General features: G+C 37.1%; 1 long non-coding RNA gene across 1 annotated transcript; it reads left to right on the forward strand.

The window, feature by feature from the left end:
- The first annotated feature begins 439 nt into the window (after positions 1 to 439).
- On the forward strand, positions 440 to 14,397 carry LOC128384195 (uncharacterized). The gene is made up of 3 exons (XR_008324069.1): positions 440 to 487; positions 13,649 to 13,763; positions 14,061 to 14,397. It is a non-coding gene; the product is annotated as an uncharacterized LOC128384195 (long non-coding RNA).
- The last annotated feature ends 6,664 nt before the right edge of the window (positions 14,398 to 21,061 follow it).

Consider the following 21,061-nt stretch of genomic DNA (forward strand, 5'->3'; position numbering starts at 1 on the left):
TTTGTATTTCACACTTTACATTTTGTTATTCTGTTGTTGTCCTGTTGTATGTGATGCTGCTAACTGACCCTTACTTGGTCAGGTCTCTCTTACAAAAGAGGTTTTAATGTCAATGTGACTTCCTGGTTAAATACAGGTAAATAAATAAATGTTAATGCTGAAACTATCTTAAAATATTGAACTTTACACTGAGAATGAAAGGAACGGCAGCCATTTTATTTGTTTTCACAGACAAAAACGTGAAAGTCACGTGACATGAATGCAGTCCTATAAAAAAGAATAGGACAGAAAAACGTGGGCATGTCACAATTTTAGCTGTGATACGTTTTGATGTGAGACTGTGTTGCTGCAGCAGACAGATAGAGAATCACAAGGTTGACACACCTTGTATGCCATTACAGATAACCAGGGGCAAAGTGTGTCAAATAAGGACTTTAAACAGGCAGCTACTTCTGTGTGGTGAGCCAGTTATTGAGGAACACAACAGGTAAGAGACTCTGCAAATTCAATTCATATCTCTTAATTAATTAGTTATGCTCTCAATTTCTTTATTTTAATTATTTTAAGGACTTTAATAATAATGTCATAATGGTCTGTGGTAACAGCAGATTCCTGATGTGTTTGATATGCAAAGACTCAACATTCGTTCACATGCAGTATGAAAGTACTGAGATAGTAATCAACTTGCATCATCCTGAGAACCAAGGAAAAAAATGTCTTCCAATTTCTATTTTTTGTGATTTCCTACCTATTTAGGACTAAAAACAAACTAAAAAACTTAAAATTTAGACTTTTTAAAATGTATTCTCATTTTTAATTTTATAGCATGTCTACTGTAGCAGACTACAGGACCATTTAAGTGTAGACAATAACATTTTGTAGATAAAAAATGTATCAGATTATGGCTTTGTAGTGATATTAAACCACAAATACATTCAATTTGATTAATATATTTTCAATAAGAATAGAACATATTGCCAAATCTCCAAACAATTTGTTGTCAATTCAAAAGGGAAGGATGTGAAGTGTCCAGTTTGGATGTGTTATAGGATGATTTTGACACCCAGGAAGCCCAGGTAGAACAAGTCAATCATAAAAAACACCAATAAATGAAAAGTATTAACATTTAATGCCATTAAACTTCAAAAGTGAAACCTCACATAAATCTTTTGAATTGAATGCAGTCAGGTAGTAGTGCATATTTGTGACGGCTCCAATGTTATACTCATTAGCACACATTTTGCATTCTTCAGTCCTCTTTACAGGACAGCAGGCATTGATAGAATAACTCTGAAGAGTGAAAGGAGATGTATGCCAACAAAATGTCCTCTACAGAGGACACAAGTCAGTGCAACCATTTTCCAGCTTGTTAATATTTTACCTGCTTTATTGCAGCACAGAGTATCTTTTGAAAGAAAATACCAAAGGTTACAGGCAGCCATGATAGGGAGAGACGGCTATGAAAAAAACATATTAAAAATACAACAAAAACAATCAAATTCATTAAAATGAAATGAAAACATAATTAAATACAAACAGACAAAAACATACATAATACAGTTTCAGTGAGTCAATGCTACAATCTGAATAAAGGAAACAATTTAAATTTAGATTTTAAAGTTGTTTAGTTCCATCTGATCTTGGACCAGACCAGATGTTCCCACTTACACTCTCAGTCTAGTTGGTATTGTCTTTAGGATTTAAGATTTTATAGCTGGTTTCTTTAAATTATTTTACAGAATCCCACAATGATAAAAATGAAGGAGATGCCGTCTAAATGTGGACTCTCAGCTTTCAGTGCTTCATTTTTCCATCATGCTATTGTCCTGCTTCTCGTGACAGACTGCTGTGGAGGTAACTAACACACAAACAGTACATGTGTACATTGTGGCCAGACGCTGAAGATATTTTATATACTGTGGCATTAAGAAATGTTGATATCAGCTTGTCGGCTCTCAATCAAGTAAACTGATGCCATCAAATGAGAGACAATAGTGTTGTGGTCAAGACCACCTATCCCAAGACCGAGTCAAGACCAAGACCAAACCAATGCAAGACCATTTTTACAACCATTCTTTATTATTAAGGTCGTACTTAGTGGTGGTGGTGTACTAGGGTGCATTATATTGACTGGTGTTCCTAATATTTTGCCCCTCTCATGTATGTTAATGGAGTGGACAAAATATTAGGAACACCAGTCAATATAATGCACCCTAGTACACCACCATCACCCACTATGACCCAGGCGGGGAGTTCTGGTCCTCTGAAATGAGGCCAACGCGGAAGTAACTTAGAACTGCATTCTATCAAAAGGCCACCAGGGGGCTACCGTCTCTATACAAGTCAATGGAGAATTCACCAACTTCTCACTTGATTTCTAACCTCAGTAAACGTTTTCAAAATGTGTTTATGGTCTCAATCGCTAGTTTAAAGCCTTCTTCAATGCAGTATGATGTTCATTTGGGACATTTTGGCCTCCCTGATTTTATATGTGACGTAAAGCAGGGTATGTATTAGGGCGTGGCTACGTCCTGATTGACAGGTTGATTGACCAATGTCCTCGAGATCCAGCCCTCGTAACCATAGCAACCTCCCGCTCCGCCCATGGCCCTGCCTCATGCCCATATAAGTAGAATCCGTGTTTTTATTTTTTTCCAGCATGAACCTGAAATTTTCAAGATGGCGTTGCCTAGATTAGAAACTATTGGCTTCCGAGCAGCAGTCCACAAACCAATGGGTGATGCACAGATGTTACGTCCATTTCTTTTATACAGTCTATGCTATGACCTCAATAATAAACATAATGTAGAGTTCACACTAAACTTGCCCCCCAATATACAGTAATGGTACTGTAGGGGAAGCCCTTCAAACACACCAGTGAGAACTTTCTGTTTGTTTTTGGATTCATTAGATTGAAGAAAGAAAACAAATAAATATATATGTATATATGTATGAGGTGATGTATATTGATGTATGATGTGTATATTTGTGTATTCAATATTTGTATTTTGAACCTCATGGTGCTTTAATTTATCCTGTCTCCTGCTTTTAAAGGCGATACAATGTCACCGTATGAACTCAACTCCAATTCAAGAGCATCAGGTAAATCAGTAGATTCATACCATTAACTAGTAATAGTATCAAGTGATTCTCTGAACTTTACAGTCATTATAAACTCCATTTAAATCTCACATGACTCTGTACAGCACAATAATCAAATGTTCTACATTCATGATAATGACATTCACAGTTTCTGGTTCCAGTTTAATGCATCTGTGACTTAAGTTGGAAGTTCCAAAATGTTCCACACATTTAAGTACATCAACAACTAAATACATCAATCAGTTAATCAAGTTTTCATATGATAATAAATTCGCAAGAAAAGCAGGCGAATCAGTATCAGTGCTTACTTAGTGTGTGTGTGTTTATCCAGAATGAGCACAAACATACACAATATTGAGGATATTAAGTATACTACAGAAATGCTCCTCAAGAAGAAAACCTTTGGCCCTCTGAGAGCAAAATTAAGAGGTTGTATCTGTGAAGCTCTGGCGCAGGACGAGACGCTTCACTGAAGCAACCGGTCAAAACATAGTAATGTTGTGGAGAGTGTACAGACATGTTCAGATTACTATGAAACTGTGGAATTAGACACCACACTCTACATATTTCATGGGAAACGCTGCACTTCCTCAACAATGTTAATTAAATCTTTTTTTTTTGTGCCCCTGGTGTCCTAATCACTTTTTCTTTTCTTCTTTTTCTATTTTATCATTTCAGCTGATTCATCCAGTAGTCATATTTCTATCACACAGACTAAATTTTATATCTTCACGTTGTGTGGCGCTGGGTTTACGTTCGCAGTTCATTTGTTCATAAATTGGATTCAGCGAAATAAAGGTAAGACAACTATGTGATACATGAAGTCAAAAGTCAGGAAGAGGATAAAATGAACAGTGCTCTATATTTACTTTACTTTAGTCATTTAATTACAAGTGTTGTAGACTTCATTTGTTTTCATTTTGATGGAATGAAATTAATGCACAATACATAAATACATTTATAATGAATCAAATCACCACAAAGTAGTGGACACACAGAAGCACACAAGTGAAGGGATGAGTAGGGGGCACAGCTCTTTTTTGTTCTGAGGCTCTAAAATACTGTTTTATTAATGTATCCTATATTGTCTTCTTCATAGTACAAACAGTGACGGATGCAATAAAGAAAGAGATGCAAAGATACAGAGATATGGAAAACAAGGGTGAGTCCGACTCAACAGATCTGATAAATATTTATTGTAAGGCAAGGCAAGGCAAGGCAGTTTCATTTATATAGCGCATTTCATACACAATGGCAATTCAATGTGCTTTACATAAAACAGAAAAACATGTAATTTGGGAAACTTAAAACATACAATTAACCCCCCCCCTCCCCCATAATAAAAACAAAGTACAGAAAAATAGAAAGACATAAAATAAAATGATTGCAGCATAAAATAATAAATTAGCTTTAAAATCATTAAAAAGGACATAGAGTGCAAATGAAAGATTAAAATGTAAAGTGCTTTAAAAGAGCCTAATCATAAGCACAGGAGAAGAGAAATGTTTTTAACCTGGATTTAAAAGTGTTCACAGTTGGGGCTGATTTTAGTTCTGCTGGTAGTTTGTTCCAGTTGTGTGCAGCATAACAGCTAAAAGCTGCTTCACCATTTTTAGTTTGAACTCTGGGCTCAACCGTCTGACCTGAGTCAGTAGATCTCAGAGCTCCACTGTGTTTATATTCTACTAACATGTCATTCATGTATTCTGGACCTAAACCATTCAGTGATTTGTAGACCAGTAGCAGAACTTTAAAATCTATTCTATAGCTGACTGGGAGCCAGTGTAAAGACTTTAGAGCTGGAGTAATGTGCTCTGATCTCTTTGTTCTGGTTAAAACTCGAGCTGCAGCGTTCTGAATGAGCTGCAGCTGTTTAATGCTTTTTTGTGGGAGTCCAGTCAGAAGACCGTTACAGTAGTCGAGTCTACTTGAGATGAAAGCATGAATCAACTTCTCCTGGTCTGTTTGAGACATAAAACCCTTCACTCTGGATATGTTCTTAAGCTGATAGAAGGCTGTTTTGGTGATTGATTTGATATGACTGCTGAAGGTCAGATCTGAGTCTATCAGCACGCCAAGGTTTCGGACTTGGTCCGTAGTTTTTAGAGAGAGTGACTCGAGATGTTTACTGACAGCAATCCTCTTCTCTTTATTGCCAAAAACAATGACCTCAGTTTTGTCTTGATTTAATTGAAGGAAATTTTGGTTCATCCAATTAGTTACTTGCTCTAAACAGTGACACAGTGACTGTATTGGACTGTAGTCATCTGGGGACAGTGCCAGGTATATCTGTGTGTCATCTGCATAACTGTGATAGTCTACATTAGAGTTCTGCAGAATTTGACCCAAGGGCAGCATATATAGACTGAACAGAAGGGGTCCAAGAACTGACCCCTGAGGAACTCCACATGTCATAGCCACTCGATCAGATTCATAACTTCCAATGGTCACAAAATAACTCCGCTCTTCCAAGTAGGACCTGAACCAGTCTAGGACTGTTCCGCTGAGTCCTGCCCAAGTTTCCAACCTGTTCAACAGTATACTGTGATCCACAGTGTCAAACGCAGCACTGAGATCCAACAGGACCAGAACTGACACCTTGCCTGAGTCAGTGTTCAACCTTATGTCATTTAACACTCTAATAAGAGCTGTTTCTGTACTGTAGTTAGGTCGGAAGCCTGATTGAAATTTGTCAAAAAGGCCACTGGAGTTCAAGAAATTACTGAATTGATTAAAAACCACTTTCTCAACGATCTTGGCTATAAAAGGAAGATTTGAGATAGGTCTGTAGTTGGTTAACATGGAAGCATCCAGCGTTCTCTTTTTTAAGAGTGGCTTAATGGCAGCTACTTTTAGGAGTTTAGGAAACACACCTGATTTAAGTGAGCTATTTATTACTTGTCGCAAATCTGTTTGGACAGAGTTCACAATAGTTTTAAAGAAATCTGATGGCATTGTGTCAAGACAGCATGTTGATGGTTTTAGATACTGCAAAAGTATCTAAAAAACTACTGAAAAAGAAAGCAAATTCATTGCATTTTTCTGTGGAAAGGAGTTCTGGAGCCATCTGTTTAGGGGGGTTTGTAAGCTTATCAACAGTAGCAAACAGAGTACGAGTGTTGTTGATGTTCTTATTAATAATTTCAGAAAAGTGTTGCTGTCTAGCTTAGAGTAACTCATATTTAAAATTACAAAGACTTTGTTTGTAGAGGTCAAGGTGAATTTGAAGTTTAGTTTTTCTCCACTTACGCTCTGCTTTCCTGCATTCTGTTTTTAAAGCCTTTACCATCATAGTGTTCCTCCATGGTGTTTTCTTTCTGCTCAATGTCGTCTTAGTTTTAATAGGTGCAACAGCATCCATGACATTTGAGATTTTCCAGTTAAATTTATCCAGGAGTTCATCAACTGACTCTGCACTCACAGTTGGTGACGTAGCTATAGCCTCTATAAACTTTGCACTGGTATTCTCATTTATGTACCTTCTCCTAACAGACACAGAGGTTAACTGAACATTTGGAATGATCTGTAAGTCAAAGAACACACAGAAATGATCAGAAAGAGCCAAGTCCTTAACATCAACAGAAGAAATATCAACACCTTTAGAAATAACCAGATCCAGAGTGTGGCCTCGAGTGTGTGTGGGCCCTTTCACATGTTGCAAGAGGCCAAAAGTGTCAAGTAGAGCAGAGAGTTCTTTGGCGTTACTGTCCATGTTATTGTCTACATGAATGTTAAAATCCCCTGTTATGATAAAAAAAGTTGTAGTCAGTGCAGATAACTGACAGCAGTTCAGCAAACTCATCAATGAATTTTCCTGAGTATCTTGGAGGTCTATAAATGATTAAAAAAAGAACTTTTGGATCACCTTTTAATAAAAAACAGAGATGTTCAAAAGAGCTAAAATCACCTAATGTAATTTCCTTGCACTGAAATACAGATTTAAAGATGGCAGCAACTCCCCCGCCTTTCTTACCAGTTCGACACTTGTTCATAAAACTAAAATTTGTTGGTGCTCCCTCATTGAGAATAGCACAACAGCTACATTCAGTCAGCCATGTTTCACTAAGAAGTAAAAAATCTAGATCATAGGTCATAATGACGTTATTAACTAGCAGTGATTTGTTGGCTAGCGATCTGATATTGAGTAGAGCTAACTTTGTGGAGATAACAGTAGACACTGGTATATTTTGAGGTTGACATGCTATACTTAGTAAATTAGCAAATTTAATTGAACTCTTGTTATTTCTCACCAGTTTAACCATTCTTCTGTTACCTGTCATCACAGGGATTAAGAAAACTACCTGAACTCCATAGGGCCCTGACTTTTCCTGGGGGAGAACATAATTGGTATCAGTATTGCAGCCTGGACCCGGCACATATCAGTCAGACTCACAGATGATCTGAGTCAAAGGAGGTGGGGGGGCTCTGTGACTCTTGGATGATGGTTGTTTCCAGCGTGGTGGAATGGGAGGGGCAGTTGAGGGGAGAAAAAATGGGATTTGGGCGTGGTGTGAGTTTGATTCCAACACTGACAAGGTCATTCATCCTGTCGGTGAAATCCAGAAGTGGGGAGTCCTGACTGAGTGGAGAGAATGAAAGGCTGGATGGGGTCCTGGTGGGTGAAAGTTGGGAGTCTCCAGGTGGGGCTAGGGGAGACCCCACTTGTCGGGTTGTTGGGGCTGGGGCAGACTCCACTTGTCGGGTTGCTGGGGCTGGGGGAGACTCCTCCCGTTGGGTTGCTGGGGCTGGGGGAGACTCCTCCTGATGGGGCTGGGGAGACTCCTCCTGTTGGAGCTGGGGGAGACTCCTCCTGTTGGGCTGTTGGGGCTGGGGGAGACTCCTTGTGTTGGGGTAAGGATGATGACATTAAATCCTCTCTCTGGGTGTGCTGACTTTCATGGTCAGTCCTTATCTCAGGCGGTAGCAATTCTTCTCCAGAACGCTGTCTTATCTGTTGTTTTGGATTGTCTTGTCTTGTCTTGTCCTTGAAAGGGACTGCTGGTGACTGACGCACAAAATCAAAAATGTTGTAGCTTAACAGCTGTACTCCTGACTTGTTAAGGCAAAATCCATCTGCCTTAAAGAGGTGTCTGCGTTCCCAAAAAATTGTCAATAAAATTCACTGATTGAGCAGCACACGTATCTTTGAGCCATCTGTTGAGCATCATCAGCCTGCTGAATCTCTCGTCTCCTCGCCGAACTGTCGGTAGAGGTCCACTGATAAACACCTCAGTATTCAGACATCGAACTTTGTTCAGCAGATCATTAAAATCCTGTTTCAATACCTCTGATTGTTGCTTGATAACATCAAGCGCTCCTGTGTGTATGACGAGAGATTTCACTGTCGGATGCTCAGCAGTGATTTCCAGAATTTTCTCTGCGATATCGGACACCATGTCGTTGGTAAAACAGAGTACTTTGGTGTTTTTGTTGAAAAAGTGTTTTATCATATTCACAGCTCCGTCACCCACTATCAGCGTCTGAGGCCCAGTGGTTAGCTCTTTCTGCGGCCTTTTAGTTTTTGATTTAGCCACATACCTTTCTCTGGTGCTGGAAGATGACCTTTCTTTTGGGGAGTCAGGGTCTTGTAAAAGTGGAGCAAATCTGTTCTCTAGTAGAATCCCTGTGTCTTGGGTCGGTTTGCTCTTACTTTTTGTTTTTGCCACAGTCCACGGCTGTTTTCTCCTTGGTACTGGGGTTGAAGAGACCCTCCTGTGCGATGGCAGTGCAGGCCACCCAGTTTCATCACAAGTCTCCGGGTGCTGGGTTCTGCCTGTTAACCGTCTTCCCATATCTAAGGGAAGCAATGATTTATTCCTTGGCTTTGCACCAAGAGAGTTCCAGGGAGGACTACTGGTTGATTTACTGCCGTAACCACCAGCCTCCTGCTTCTTGGTGGTGCTAATTAGCTGTCTGTTAGCCTGCTCCTGTCCACTGATTTGGGTCATCGGTAGAGTGGTTTCATTCCCATATTGTCCATTTACCTCCACATTGACTTCAAGTCGCTGAATTTTCGTCTCCAGTACCGCTATCTTCTGGAGAAGTTTGTGGTAATCATCCGTGGAAAAGGGAGGCATCTTGCTGCTAAAGTGCAGGCTTGTGCTGCTGATAGGCCACACTCACGAAGTAAAAGAGTTTAAATAATAATGGTAGCCTTGAGATACTTTCATAAATTAAGTTCCCAGTGATATAGAAGTATCCAGGACCCGCTTTCCATAAATTATGTAGCAAAAGGACAGGATTTCAATGGAAAAAAGAAAAGTAAAGCGGAGAGCAAAGAGCGAAGCGTCAGCAAAGCAGGAAGTAAAAACATTCGTAGAAAGGAAAGAGTGAAGATGAATTGTTGTCACACTTTTACAATGGTTATGATACAATGGTGATTCATTACAACAGGAACTACAATGTAAGGTTATCTCAGATTACAGAAAAATAATCCATAATAACAAATGTTGATTTCCGCTCTTATATTTTTTCACAAGGCTTGTGAATGTTACCTGTTGGAATCAAATCAATACTATATACACCAATACATTTATATTTACTCAAATTACCACAAAGTAAGGGATACACACTATATAGTCAACACACAATGAGTAAAAGGAAATGTGTAGGTAGAGGGAACAGCTCATTCTTGCTCTGAGACTCTCTCCCTGCTTGAAAATACTTTGTGTTTTATGCTTAATTGTCTTTAATTATAAACTGTCTCTTGATACATACACAGAGTCAAACAGGGGGAAATGGGGAAAAGAAAAAAAGAGAGAGTTGGAGCAAAAGGATAAAAAGATTAAAGGTGAGTCCGACTCAAAAGATCAAATTGAACTGATGATGTTGCTGTAGTGTGTGTATGGAATCAAAACTCAACTTTATTGCTCTTGCACCATGAGTTAAAATGTTATTTATAGAAAAGCTACATCTGTCTAGTGGAGGTAAATGATGTAGATGGTGTAAAAATAAAAATAAAAACAAAAACAAAAAACCCATCTAAAAACAGTTTGTGTTGAATTGTAAATTGTGCTGATGTTGAAAAAGTTCAAAATGTCCTGAATGTTTTGTGCAGTAATATTAAAGTGCTTTAAAATGCTACCGTTGTGCACCTGTGACAGATTTGGAGGAAAAGTTACAGAGGAATGCCGACATGGTTAATGGACTAAAGGAACAGAAACAGACACTTGAGAAGCTGAAAGATCAAATGAAGTTACAACTGAAGGAGGTGGAGAAAAAGAAGGAGGAGAACAAAGAGAAACTTCTGTCAGTGGAGAACAAAATAACTGAGGCTGAGAATAAAAAGACTGATAAAGGGGGATTGTTAACAGAAAAAGAAAATCTAACTGAAGTCAAATGGAAACTAGATGAGCAAAAGACAAACTGGGAGAAACTAATTCTGAATGTGGAGCAGATGCTGCAGAGAATAGATGTTTTAGTCAGTAGTGACCAAGTACAAGAAACTACAGCACACAGCAATCAAGGGATTGAGCTGGTGGATGAGCAAAGAACAGAGGTTTGAGCTTTTAGCTTCAGTCAAAAGACAAACTGTCTGATCTTACTTTGTTTAGCAATTAATCACAAAATGTACAGATAATAAGAAATATATATCATTCAAAAATTATTCATTATTTTATTGTCTAATATAGTTTGGTTAAGTTTCATTTGTTCTTGATTGCTGGTTGTAGTAACTTTAATGATTTCCTTGTGCTCAGTACATGTTAAGATGTTTTATAACCCTGTCTTCATATATAACTGATTATACAGGAGGAAATGTGTTGAAGAGGAAATGTAATGCAGACTTGTTTATTTTATGTTGTTAAGACCGTATATGACCAAAATGTATAAAGTGTGTCTATAAATTAACTGCTGCCAATTAAATGTTGATACTGCAGCTTCCTGCAAAATATTCATTGTCAATAAATTTCATTTGTTACCTCACATGTATCTGCTCCTGATATTTCAGTCAATGTTCAAATTTTGAATTTGCTAGGTTTAAGTATCTGAAAGCAGTTAAGGTGAGGGGAAAATGTCTTGTAAAAGTTTTGAAAATAATATAAATAAATAATGATTTATAAAAGATGGGAGACAAAGACTGATGTTGAATATTTAGTTTGAAGAGAACTTCAGAGATTTTCCAATGCAGAGTGCTTCTGTGTGTTATGAGAGTACAACTAGTAAACTGCAATTATGTAAAGCAAATTAAACCAGTGTGAAATCATTAGCTGCTACTAAAACATACCCACCTGTTTCTGTGCACTCAAGTGATTTAAGTTAAGTTGCATTGTGATTTTAACAAGGAAGACAATTGAGTATTTGTAAAAAGTATGAAAAACTATTAATTCTGAGCCTCACAATGTTACAGGAGTACAATGTGTTTTATAGTAAGGCAAGGTAAGGCAGTTTTATTTATATAGCTTATTTCATACACGATGGCAACTCAATGTGCTTTACATACAATTACCCCCCCCCCCCCAATAATAAAAACAAAGCACAGAAAAATAGGAAGAGAGAAATAAAATGCTAGAATAGAGCATTAAATATAAGATTGCATAGTAGATTGCATGTTATAGTAACCTGAATCTAACAACTTCAGTGGGTAGTCTCTGGTGTTACAGTATTAAAATATCCACATTTAAAAAAGAAAGTGTATATAAAGGATTTAAACGAGCACCATATTTTTGCTACTTAGGAAATTCAATTACCAAAACAAACAAACAAAAAACAGTACAGTTCTTTCTTCTGTAGCTGGAGGACAAAACTGGATATAATTATATTGTTATACTGGCATGTTAACAGGAGTTATATTTTATGGAGTACAATCAGTGAGGTCTGGATCATTGTTCTCACAATGTACAGTGATGCTGAATTCAAGCACCACAAACAAAATTATGTTTCCATTAATTGAGATGAGATCCCAATTTTCAGAGGAAGATACCTGAAAACCAGGGCATGTAAAAAAACGATGTTGTAAAAGTTATTTATCAAAGAAAACTTCATTGTAAGCTTTATTGACACTCAAAGTAAAGTGAATTAAAGAAAAAACAGTACAGGTATGAATGTTTTACCGCTGCAGTGACGGGGTCTGGTGCCTCTGGCGTGCTGTGGGGGGCATTTTATGGGCATTGTTTAGGTCCATCTGTCCCCTGAAAACCTGCAGCAACATGAACCTTTGTGGAATAGTGTGGACATCCCAGACCAACATGTTGACAGCAGAGGGAATATCTTTGGTAAGGTGTTCATCTAGTAAAGTTCACAGACAATAGAATCAATAACAAGATGCACTAAAGCTCCCAACATCTCACTAAGATGCTTCATTTTGTTTTTCAAGTCTGTGTAAAATCAATTCATTGATTTACTTCTAAACATATTATATATGTTGGAAAATGGTTACAGAAAACATGTGAAAAGGCTGATAACTACGCAGTACTGAATTGTGCAAATGGAGCCTTAAACTGTTTCTCAGCCTCTCATTTTTCCTGATTTTCTGAGCCTGCAAAAGAAGGGGGAACTTGGCCTTTACCTACTATATAAGACCGAGAGGCAGCTCTCCTCAGTGTTTAACCCGCCTAGTGGCGAGTTATTGTTACTACATCTAACACTACTACTACTCTAGTCTACAGTTAGCCAGTTAGCTGAGTTAGCCGCCGATCTAGCAGCCGAGTTAGCCGCCGAGCTAGCAGCAGAAAGCTCTCAGACATAGCGCCCATGTTTCAGGTAACAGTGGTGATTTTGATTGACAGGTGACACTTGGTAGGGGGCGGGTTTACACAACTTTGAAGCCTAATTTCATATATTTGGTGATTTATTTAATCATTCAAATTTTGCAGGGTGGTTAACAACACACTTTTCTGTGGTATGTCAAACTCAGAACACATTTATTTATGACTTTAAATTGTTCCCTGTCTGTAGGAGTTAAGGGCCTTGCTAATACGTTTTATTTGGTTAAACATGACTTTTATAGCTGCAGTAGACGGATGAAAGGTTGACACATGTTCAGGGTCAAAGTATTTTAAATGAGGACTTTAAACATTCAGCTACTTCCGTGTGGTGAGCCAGTCGAGGAGGAACACAACAGGTATTAGATTCTGCAACTTATATTCTTATCTCTTAATTCTTAAAACTAGTAATGCTCTCAATTACTTTATTTTAATTATTTTGAGGATTTAAATAATTCACAGTGGTGTTTTTACAATTAATGGTTGTCTCTGTCTCCAAATGTGTTTGATATGGAAAGACTCAGCATTGTAGTGATTTTGTACATTGTATAGTGTCTTTTTATGATATAACAAACTGCATATAACGTTCAGTTGATATGTTTGTAATTCTCTGGACTGTGATGAAGTCATGTTACCAATACAAGGTTTTGTCTGTGAAGAAATAATAATAGTAACAAATTGTTATATCATAGAGGTTTTCCAAACTTCAAATATTTCCTCCATATTGGAAAAAACTGCAGTCCATATTCCTAAAAACAAACGGTTGCTTCATGTTCATATGTAGTGTGAAAGTGCTGTTTTACCTTTTTCTTCTTGCTTTTTTCTTTTTTACAATTATTTTACAGAACTGCACAATGCTTCACCAGAAGGAGATGCTGTCTAAATGTGGACTCACAGCCTTCAGTGTTTCACTTTTCCATCATGCTGTTGTCCTGCTTCTCCTGACAGACTGCTGTAAAGGTAACTAACACACAAACACAACATAAATAATATGGTGTGTGTTTAAAAGGTAAATTATTTTAATAAAATACATCTCAGTGTACCGTAAATCTGTACAGTGTGGCAAGACACTGAAGATGTTTTCTACACTGCACCACAGAGAAATGTTGATATCACTTTGTTGGTTCTTAGCCGTCCTGGTTGGCAATGAAGTAAACTGATGCAATCAAGTGAATGTAGACAACATGAGAAACACTTATAACAGATATGAAATACTTCAGAAAGCTGTTACCCTGACCACATTATGTCTCTATCCAGGTCAGTCTCAGGTAGTCGGTCCAACTCAGCCAGTAATAGTAAGAGTTGGAGATGATGTCATGTTGCCATGCTATCTGAAGCCGACTACAGATGCTGTTAGTATGACTTTGGAGTGGGCGAGACCTGACCTGAACCCCAGGTTTGTCCATGTGTGGCATAAAGGTAAAGAACTCCAGGATAATGAACATTCATCCTACAAAGGAAGAACGTCACTATCCATCGAGAGACTGAAACATGGAGACGTTTCATTAAAACTCTCCAAAGTGAAACTCTCTGATAGTGGAAAATACAGATGCTACCTTCCAGATCTGAATAAAGAATCTACTGTTGAGCTTGTTGTTGGTAAGTCTGTAGCTGTATTTTACTGTCCATAACTACTGCATGTTTCATATCTTTACAGCTATCTCTTTTTACATGAATCAGTTCACAGATCTGTACTACAGCAGCAACTCCAGTAATGCATTGCTTCTCTTTCAAAGGTGTTGAGAAAGTAAAAATCAATAGAAAAGAGTTAAAGGAATTTTTCTATCAAACAGATAGTCATGCATTTCTCAAGGTTTTTAAAAATATACTTTCTTCTTAAAGGATCCATGATGATTGTCACACAAAAACACACCAACCAGAACTAGTTTCTAGTTAGCTTTTGGATTTATTAGATTGAAAAATATAAATCCCCTAAAAAAGATATCTGTCTATGGTCAGTATATTTGTCAAGTATGTTATATTTATTATTTATATTATCCATCTATGATGTATTTCCATATTTTGATACTGTATACTAGTGTGTTGAACCTCATGGTGCTTTAATAAATCCTGTCTCCTGCTTTTAAAACGATATGATGTCATCGTTCAAATCAAGAGCATCAGATAAATCAGTAGATTCACACCATTAACTACTAATAGGATAAAGTAATTCTCTGAACTTTAGAGTAATTATAAACTCCATTTAAATCCCACATGCCTCTGTAGTACACAATAATCAAGTGTTATACATCAATGATAGTAACATTCATAGTTTTTGAGTTCCACAGGGTTTAATGAATCTGTGACTTCAGTTAAAACATGAATTAAACTATGTGCGGCCAATTCACTGCTGTTGTATTTATATCTCTGCTGCATAACACAAGATCCAAAATGTCACATACATTTAAGTTTAATGTGTTCAAAGTGTTTTCAAGCCAACTTCCACTTCCATGGCATCAACAATTCAGTACATTAATATCACTTAATCAAGTATGGATATGATTATAAATTAACTAGAAAAGCAGGCTAATCAATATCAGTGCTTACTCAGTGTGTGTGTGTCCAAAATGATTAAAAACATAGACATTGTTCAGACAATTAAGTATGGTTCCTTAACAAAATGCCCTTAACAATGTTATTTAAATATAAATTTTTACATGAGCTCCAATAACTCCCTTGTTCATCCAAAATATGACTTTAAGCTCAAGACAAACTATTTTGAGTTCTCTGAAAGCACCTTAATTGACCTCCAGTAATTGACAATCAGTAGCCATTTCCCCTGACTGCTCCTGGTGTCCTAAACACTCTGTTGTTCTGTATTTTATCATTTCAGCGGGTTCATCTTCTCCTCTTATTGGTTTCACACCAGCTGCCTTTTATTCCATCTTGGTTCTTATCATGGTGATTATGGTCACACTTATTCTGTTTATTTGTTACCTGCTGAAAAATAAAGGTAAGACACAACTGTGTGATACTTATAGTGTTATGAATTACATAAAGTCAAAAGTCAGGAAGAGGATAAAAAGAACAGTGCTCTATATTTACTTTACTTTAATTATTTAAATATAAGTGTAGTAGACTTTATTTGTTTTCATTTAGAGGGACAGAAATAAATGCAAAATACACAAATACATTTATACTAAATCAAATTACCACAAAATAGAGATCAGATCATTCTTGTTCTGAGGTTCACTACTTGCTCTAAAATGCTGTTTTCAGTTCATTTATGCTACATTAATTAATGTTACATTATCATCTTTCCTACATTGAAAAGAAACAAGAGACGTGATGATGAAGCAGATAAAGGAAAAGAAGGACACAATGTTTGGTGGGTTATGGGGGGGAAAAGGGAGAACAGAAGATGAGACAGAATTGGAGAGAAAAGATGAAAAAATTACAGGTGAGTCTAACTCAACACATCAGGTGGACTGATCGTGTTGCTGTAGTGTGTGTGTGAAATGTCATAAAATGTCTAAAGTTGATCAGACGTGAGTGGAATCATAATTCATCTTTAACATATATATTATTTACAGTGTATTTTAAACATTTGGATGGACATCAAATACATAAAAAACAGTTGATGTTGAATTTTGAATCCTGATCTGAAATTCTAAATGTTTTGTGCAGTAATATTAAAGTTCTTTAAAATGCTACTGTTGTGCACCTGTGACAGAGCTGGAGGAAAAGTTACAGAGATATGCCTACATGGTTAATGGACTAAAGGAACAGAAACAGACACTTGAGAACCAGAAAGATCAAATGAAGTTGCAACTGAAGGAGGTGGAGAAAAAGAAGCAGGAGAACAAGGAGAAACTTCTGTCAGTGGAGAACAAAATAACTGAGGCTGAGAATAAAAAGACTGATAAAGGGGGATTGTTAACAGAAAAGGAAAATCTAACAGAAGTCAAATGGAAACTAGATGAGCAAAAGACAAACTGGGAGAAACTAATTCTGACTGTGGAGCAGATGCTGCAGAGAATAGATGTTTTAGTCAGTAGTGACCAAGTACAAGAAACTACAGGATACGACAATCAAGGGTTTGAGCTGCTGGACGAGTGAAGAACAGAGGTGTGAGCTTTAAGCTTCAGTCAAAAGTCAAAGTCGGTGTAGAGCAAATAATCACAAAATTGGCAGATAATACAAAAATATATCATTCAATAAGATATTTATTAAATGTATTGTCTAATCTAGTTTGTTTCAATGTCTCTTGATTTGCTGGTTGTAGTAACTTCAATGGTCTGCTTGTGTTCTGTACATGTTAAGATGTTTTATAACCCTGTCTTCATATATATTGGATTGTCTAAGATGCGATGTGTTGAACTGAAAATGTAATGCAGACTTGATTATGTTTATGCCATTAATACTGAATATTAACAAAATGTAATAAATGTATTGGCCTATTAAATGTTGATACTGCACCTTTCTGCAAAATATAATGTCTTCTTTAAATACTGAAAAAATGAAGAGAGATGATGTTATTATATTATAAAGAGGTCAGGTGGCTCAGAGATGATGTTATTATATCATAAAGAGGTCAGGTGGTTAAGTCCAGGTGAAGACATTTTTCCCACCCAGCCGTTTCTTACAGCAGCATTCACACACGCTCTTTGATGAGTCACTTTTTTCTTGTTAGAAGCTAATGGAGAAAATCCAATCTTATCTTATTTCAATATCTGAAATGTAATTCTTAAAGTAAGTATTCATTTGAATGAATTCTTACGAATGATCAATGTTTTCTATGGTTACACCATGGGACACATAAACTGAGCAAGACCCTAAGTCCAAAAAACATCAGTTTATGAATAATTTGTTAAGAGCCTCTTGCTGTGTTGTGATCATCATGGGTTCTCGTCTGTAAAACCACTTCCTGATATATGGTCAAGTCTTGATGGTTACACCACTTAGACATTTTTGACATCCTCTAATATATTCTCTAAAAATGGATTAAAAGCAGAAATTGTATACTTGGTCCACAAGAAAAGAATGTCTGGAACTAATTCAAGCGACTAAACCACAGGGATACAAAAAAGTGTTTTTAGGAGCAAAGTGAAGGATGACACTGTGGAAAGCTCCACAGATGAAGTCTGGTGGGTGGGGGTAACGTGATAAAGTTTTAGCTTCTGTATGACAAACACAGCTGCTGCTTACTCACACTTACTGTTGACCTTGGTTACAGTTATAAACTTTAAGGTCAGTTATAAACTGAAGTGTCTATTCCGTGTCAGTCAGTCTCAGCACGGAGAGATATTTATGAGACATCCTGCTCTCTGTTGTAAACATATCTAAAGCTAACCTAACCTAAACCTAAAGTATCTCTCCAGGTCCATGCTACATGTATAACATGTTTTAGTTTTGAAAAGGTATTTTTTTCATGAATCCTCGATGGCTTCCAACTCACAACCTTGCTGACTGCATCCTAACCTGCTGTTAGCGTTAGCTAGTGCTAAACAGAAAAACACTAACTAGTTAGCCAGTGCTTAATGGCAAAGGAAACACACAGAACTTTATTTTAAAATACTTACATTTCAGAGCGCCCTGGTTAGGGTGACCATTTCCATAACTCCAAAAAGGAGGACATTATGCGGCATATCAATAAATTACTATGGTGTACATAGGACTCTGGTATACTCTCATTTATAGTACAATTTTGAGTGGTTTAAATATGATGTTTGTGTAGCTGAATAGGAAAAAATATTAATGAAAAGTCAAAACGTGTTTGTTCACAGTATTTGTATTTATTCAATACATTGTGGTGTTCAAAAAGTGACCACTGAGATGAATCTTGTGCCACAAAGACAACATGTGGACTTAAATGTAAAAAAACAATTAACAGGTAACATACATAATCAAAAAATGTTTTTAAAAAAAGCCTAAATAACATTTTATGTAAACAACAAAGGAGATTGTAAAAAAAAAATACATTCTACTGCACAAACAGTATAGCATTTCTGAAGTGCTTCAGTCTTTTGGGCACACACACAGCCACAGTGTCTGTGTGTGTGCAGCAGACCTGCATTTAAGCAAACTCCACATTCACCCTCTGTAGCAGCTCAGGAGACAACAGCCCCTCTGTCATCATGGCTTCCAAGCCCCCACTGCCCCTGGGCCTGTTTATATCCTGCAGAGACTGGTACAAATAACAACATAGCAACAATATAGTTATCAACCTTCCAAAATCTGTATTGTTTTCAACCCAATAAATATAAATACTTCATGTAGCCCATCAGTGAAATCATAAGAATAGTGTACTCACCAAAATAGTTGATTGTCTATCTGCAATACTTCTGTTCTTTCGAGGTCTTGCGTTTTGGCATGATGCTAACTTTCTGTCAATGTCATATGACGTAGCAGCACATGGACCTTTGTTTATGTTTTTAACCAATGATATAAGCAGATATTTATCTGACACCGCTCTTAGCCAATCATTTGTTAGACCAGATATGTTACTGCGTTGGATGCATTTTTTACAGTCTATGATTGGAAGTTGTGCTGCATCCCAGCAAAGATGAAAATACTCTAAATACTAAAGCCTAGTGCCTCAAAAAGGAGGACAAATACGTGTCTGGCTTGATGCCGGACGCCGGACAGGACATTGAAAATCCGGACTGTCTGGCCTAAAGTCGGACGCCTGGTCACCCTAGCCCTGGTGGTCGAGTGGTTAAAGGGCATGCCACGTGAACACAGCGTCCCTGGTTTGAATCCATTGCTGCAGGTTTGTCACAGACAGCTGGCATCAATCCCTCAGTCGGGAAAAGTTTGGTGGCCAGTTTTTACGAAAACTGTAGCTGGAACGTTGCCATCAAAAATAAATATAGTCCAGTCAGCTCTTCTGTCCTCTGAGGCCCTTGGCAGATGGAGTGATTGCCATTTTTCTTGTTGATTTCAGTGTTACCCTCTTCGTGGCTGTTTTGTTGCTGCTCTTGGTCTGTACTTGCTGGTCCAGAAAGTGGGCTTGTATTACGGCTGGTATAGGCAAATTTTGGGGGTGTATCAAACATGACAACACAAACTATTCTAACTTAACTGAGCCTTGCTGGGACTGGGACGTTTTACAGCAGCCTTTGCTAGTTGTTTGATTTACATATGAAGTTGACAGCAATGGGATTTGAGATGCACAGTATGGGTTAGGGTTAGGGTTAGTGTAACTGTAACTATTGTGTAACTGTTCTCATTCAAAAACCTCATAGTAAATACAGTTTTACATTCTATAACCCCTTTAAATAGCATACAATAACAATTTATGTTGTATAAAGGTTAAAGACACTATTTGTTTGCTCTCCTTGCTTTTTCTGCATTTCTCTTTAGATGTAAAGGTGAGTCAGCATAACTCAGTGTAGGTAAAATTTGGCTCAACTTAAATGTACAAAAAGTTGGCCCAACCATATTTTTCCTTTAAATTGTTCCCCATCTGTAGGAGTTAAAGACCTTTCGAATACTTTAACAAATATGACTTTTATGGCTGCAGCAGACAGATGGTGTATCACAAGGTTGACACACCTTCTATGTCATTACAGATGGACAGAGTCAACGTTTTAAATGAGGACTTTAAACATTCAGCTACTTCTGTGTGGTGAGCCAGCTCCTGAGGAACACAACAGGTATGAGATACTGCAACTTATATTCTTATCTCTTAATTCTTAAAAATAGTAATGCTCTCTTACTTTATTTTAATTATTTTGAGGATTTAAATAATTCACAGTGGCGTGCTTTTACAATTAATGGTTGTCTCTGTCTCCTAATGTGCTTGATATGGAAAGACTCAGCATTGTAGTGATTTTGTACAGTGTATAGTGTATTTTTATTATATCACAAACTGCATATAATGAGCAGTTGATATGTTTGTAATTCTCTGGATTGTGATGAAGTCATGTGACCAATATACATTTTTCTCTTTGAAGAAATAGTAATACAAACAAATTGTTATATCATAGAGGTTTTCTAATTCCAGCTGAACTTCAAATATTTCCTCCATATTGGAAAAAACTGCAGATTCTATTTCTAAAAAATCGGTTATATTCATATGAAGTGTCAAAGTACTGAGACAGTAATAAACTGGTGTTTTATTGTTGGGTATTGTATATAAAGTTCACATTGTAACTACTGTGCAGCTTATTAACATTTTGCCTTTTTCTTCTTGCTTTCTTCTTTTTTAAAATGATTTTACAGAACTGCACAATGCTTCACCAACAGGAGATGCTGTCTAAATGTGGACTCTCAGCCTTCAGTGTTTCATTTTTCCAACATGTTTTTGTCCTGCT

This window comes from Scomber japonicus, chromosome 22 (assembly GCF_027409825.1).
Source record: "Scomber japonicus isolate fScoJap1 chromosome 22, fScoJap1.pri, whole genome shotgun sequence".
Classification (NCBI taxonomy): domain Eukaryota; kingdom Metazoa; phylum Chordata; class Actinopteri; order Scombriformes; family Scombridae; genus Scomber; species Scomber japonicus.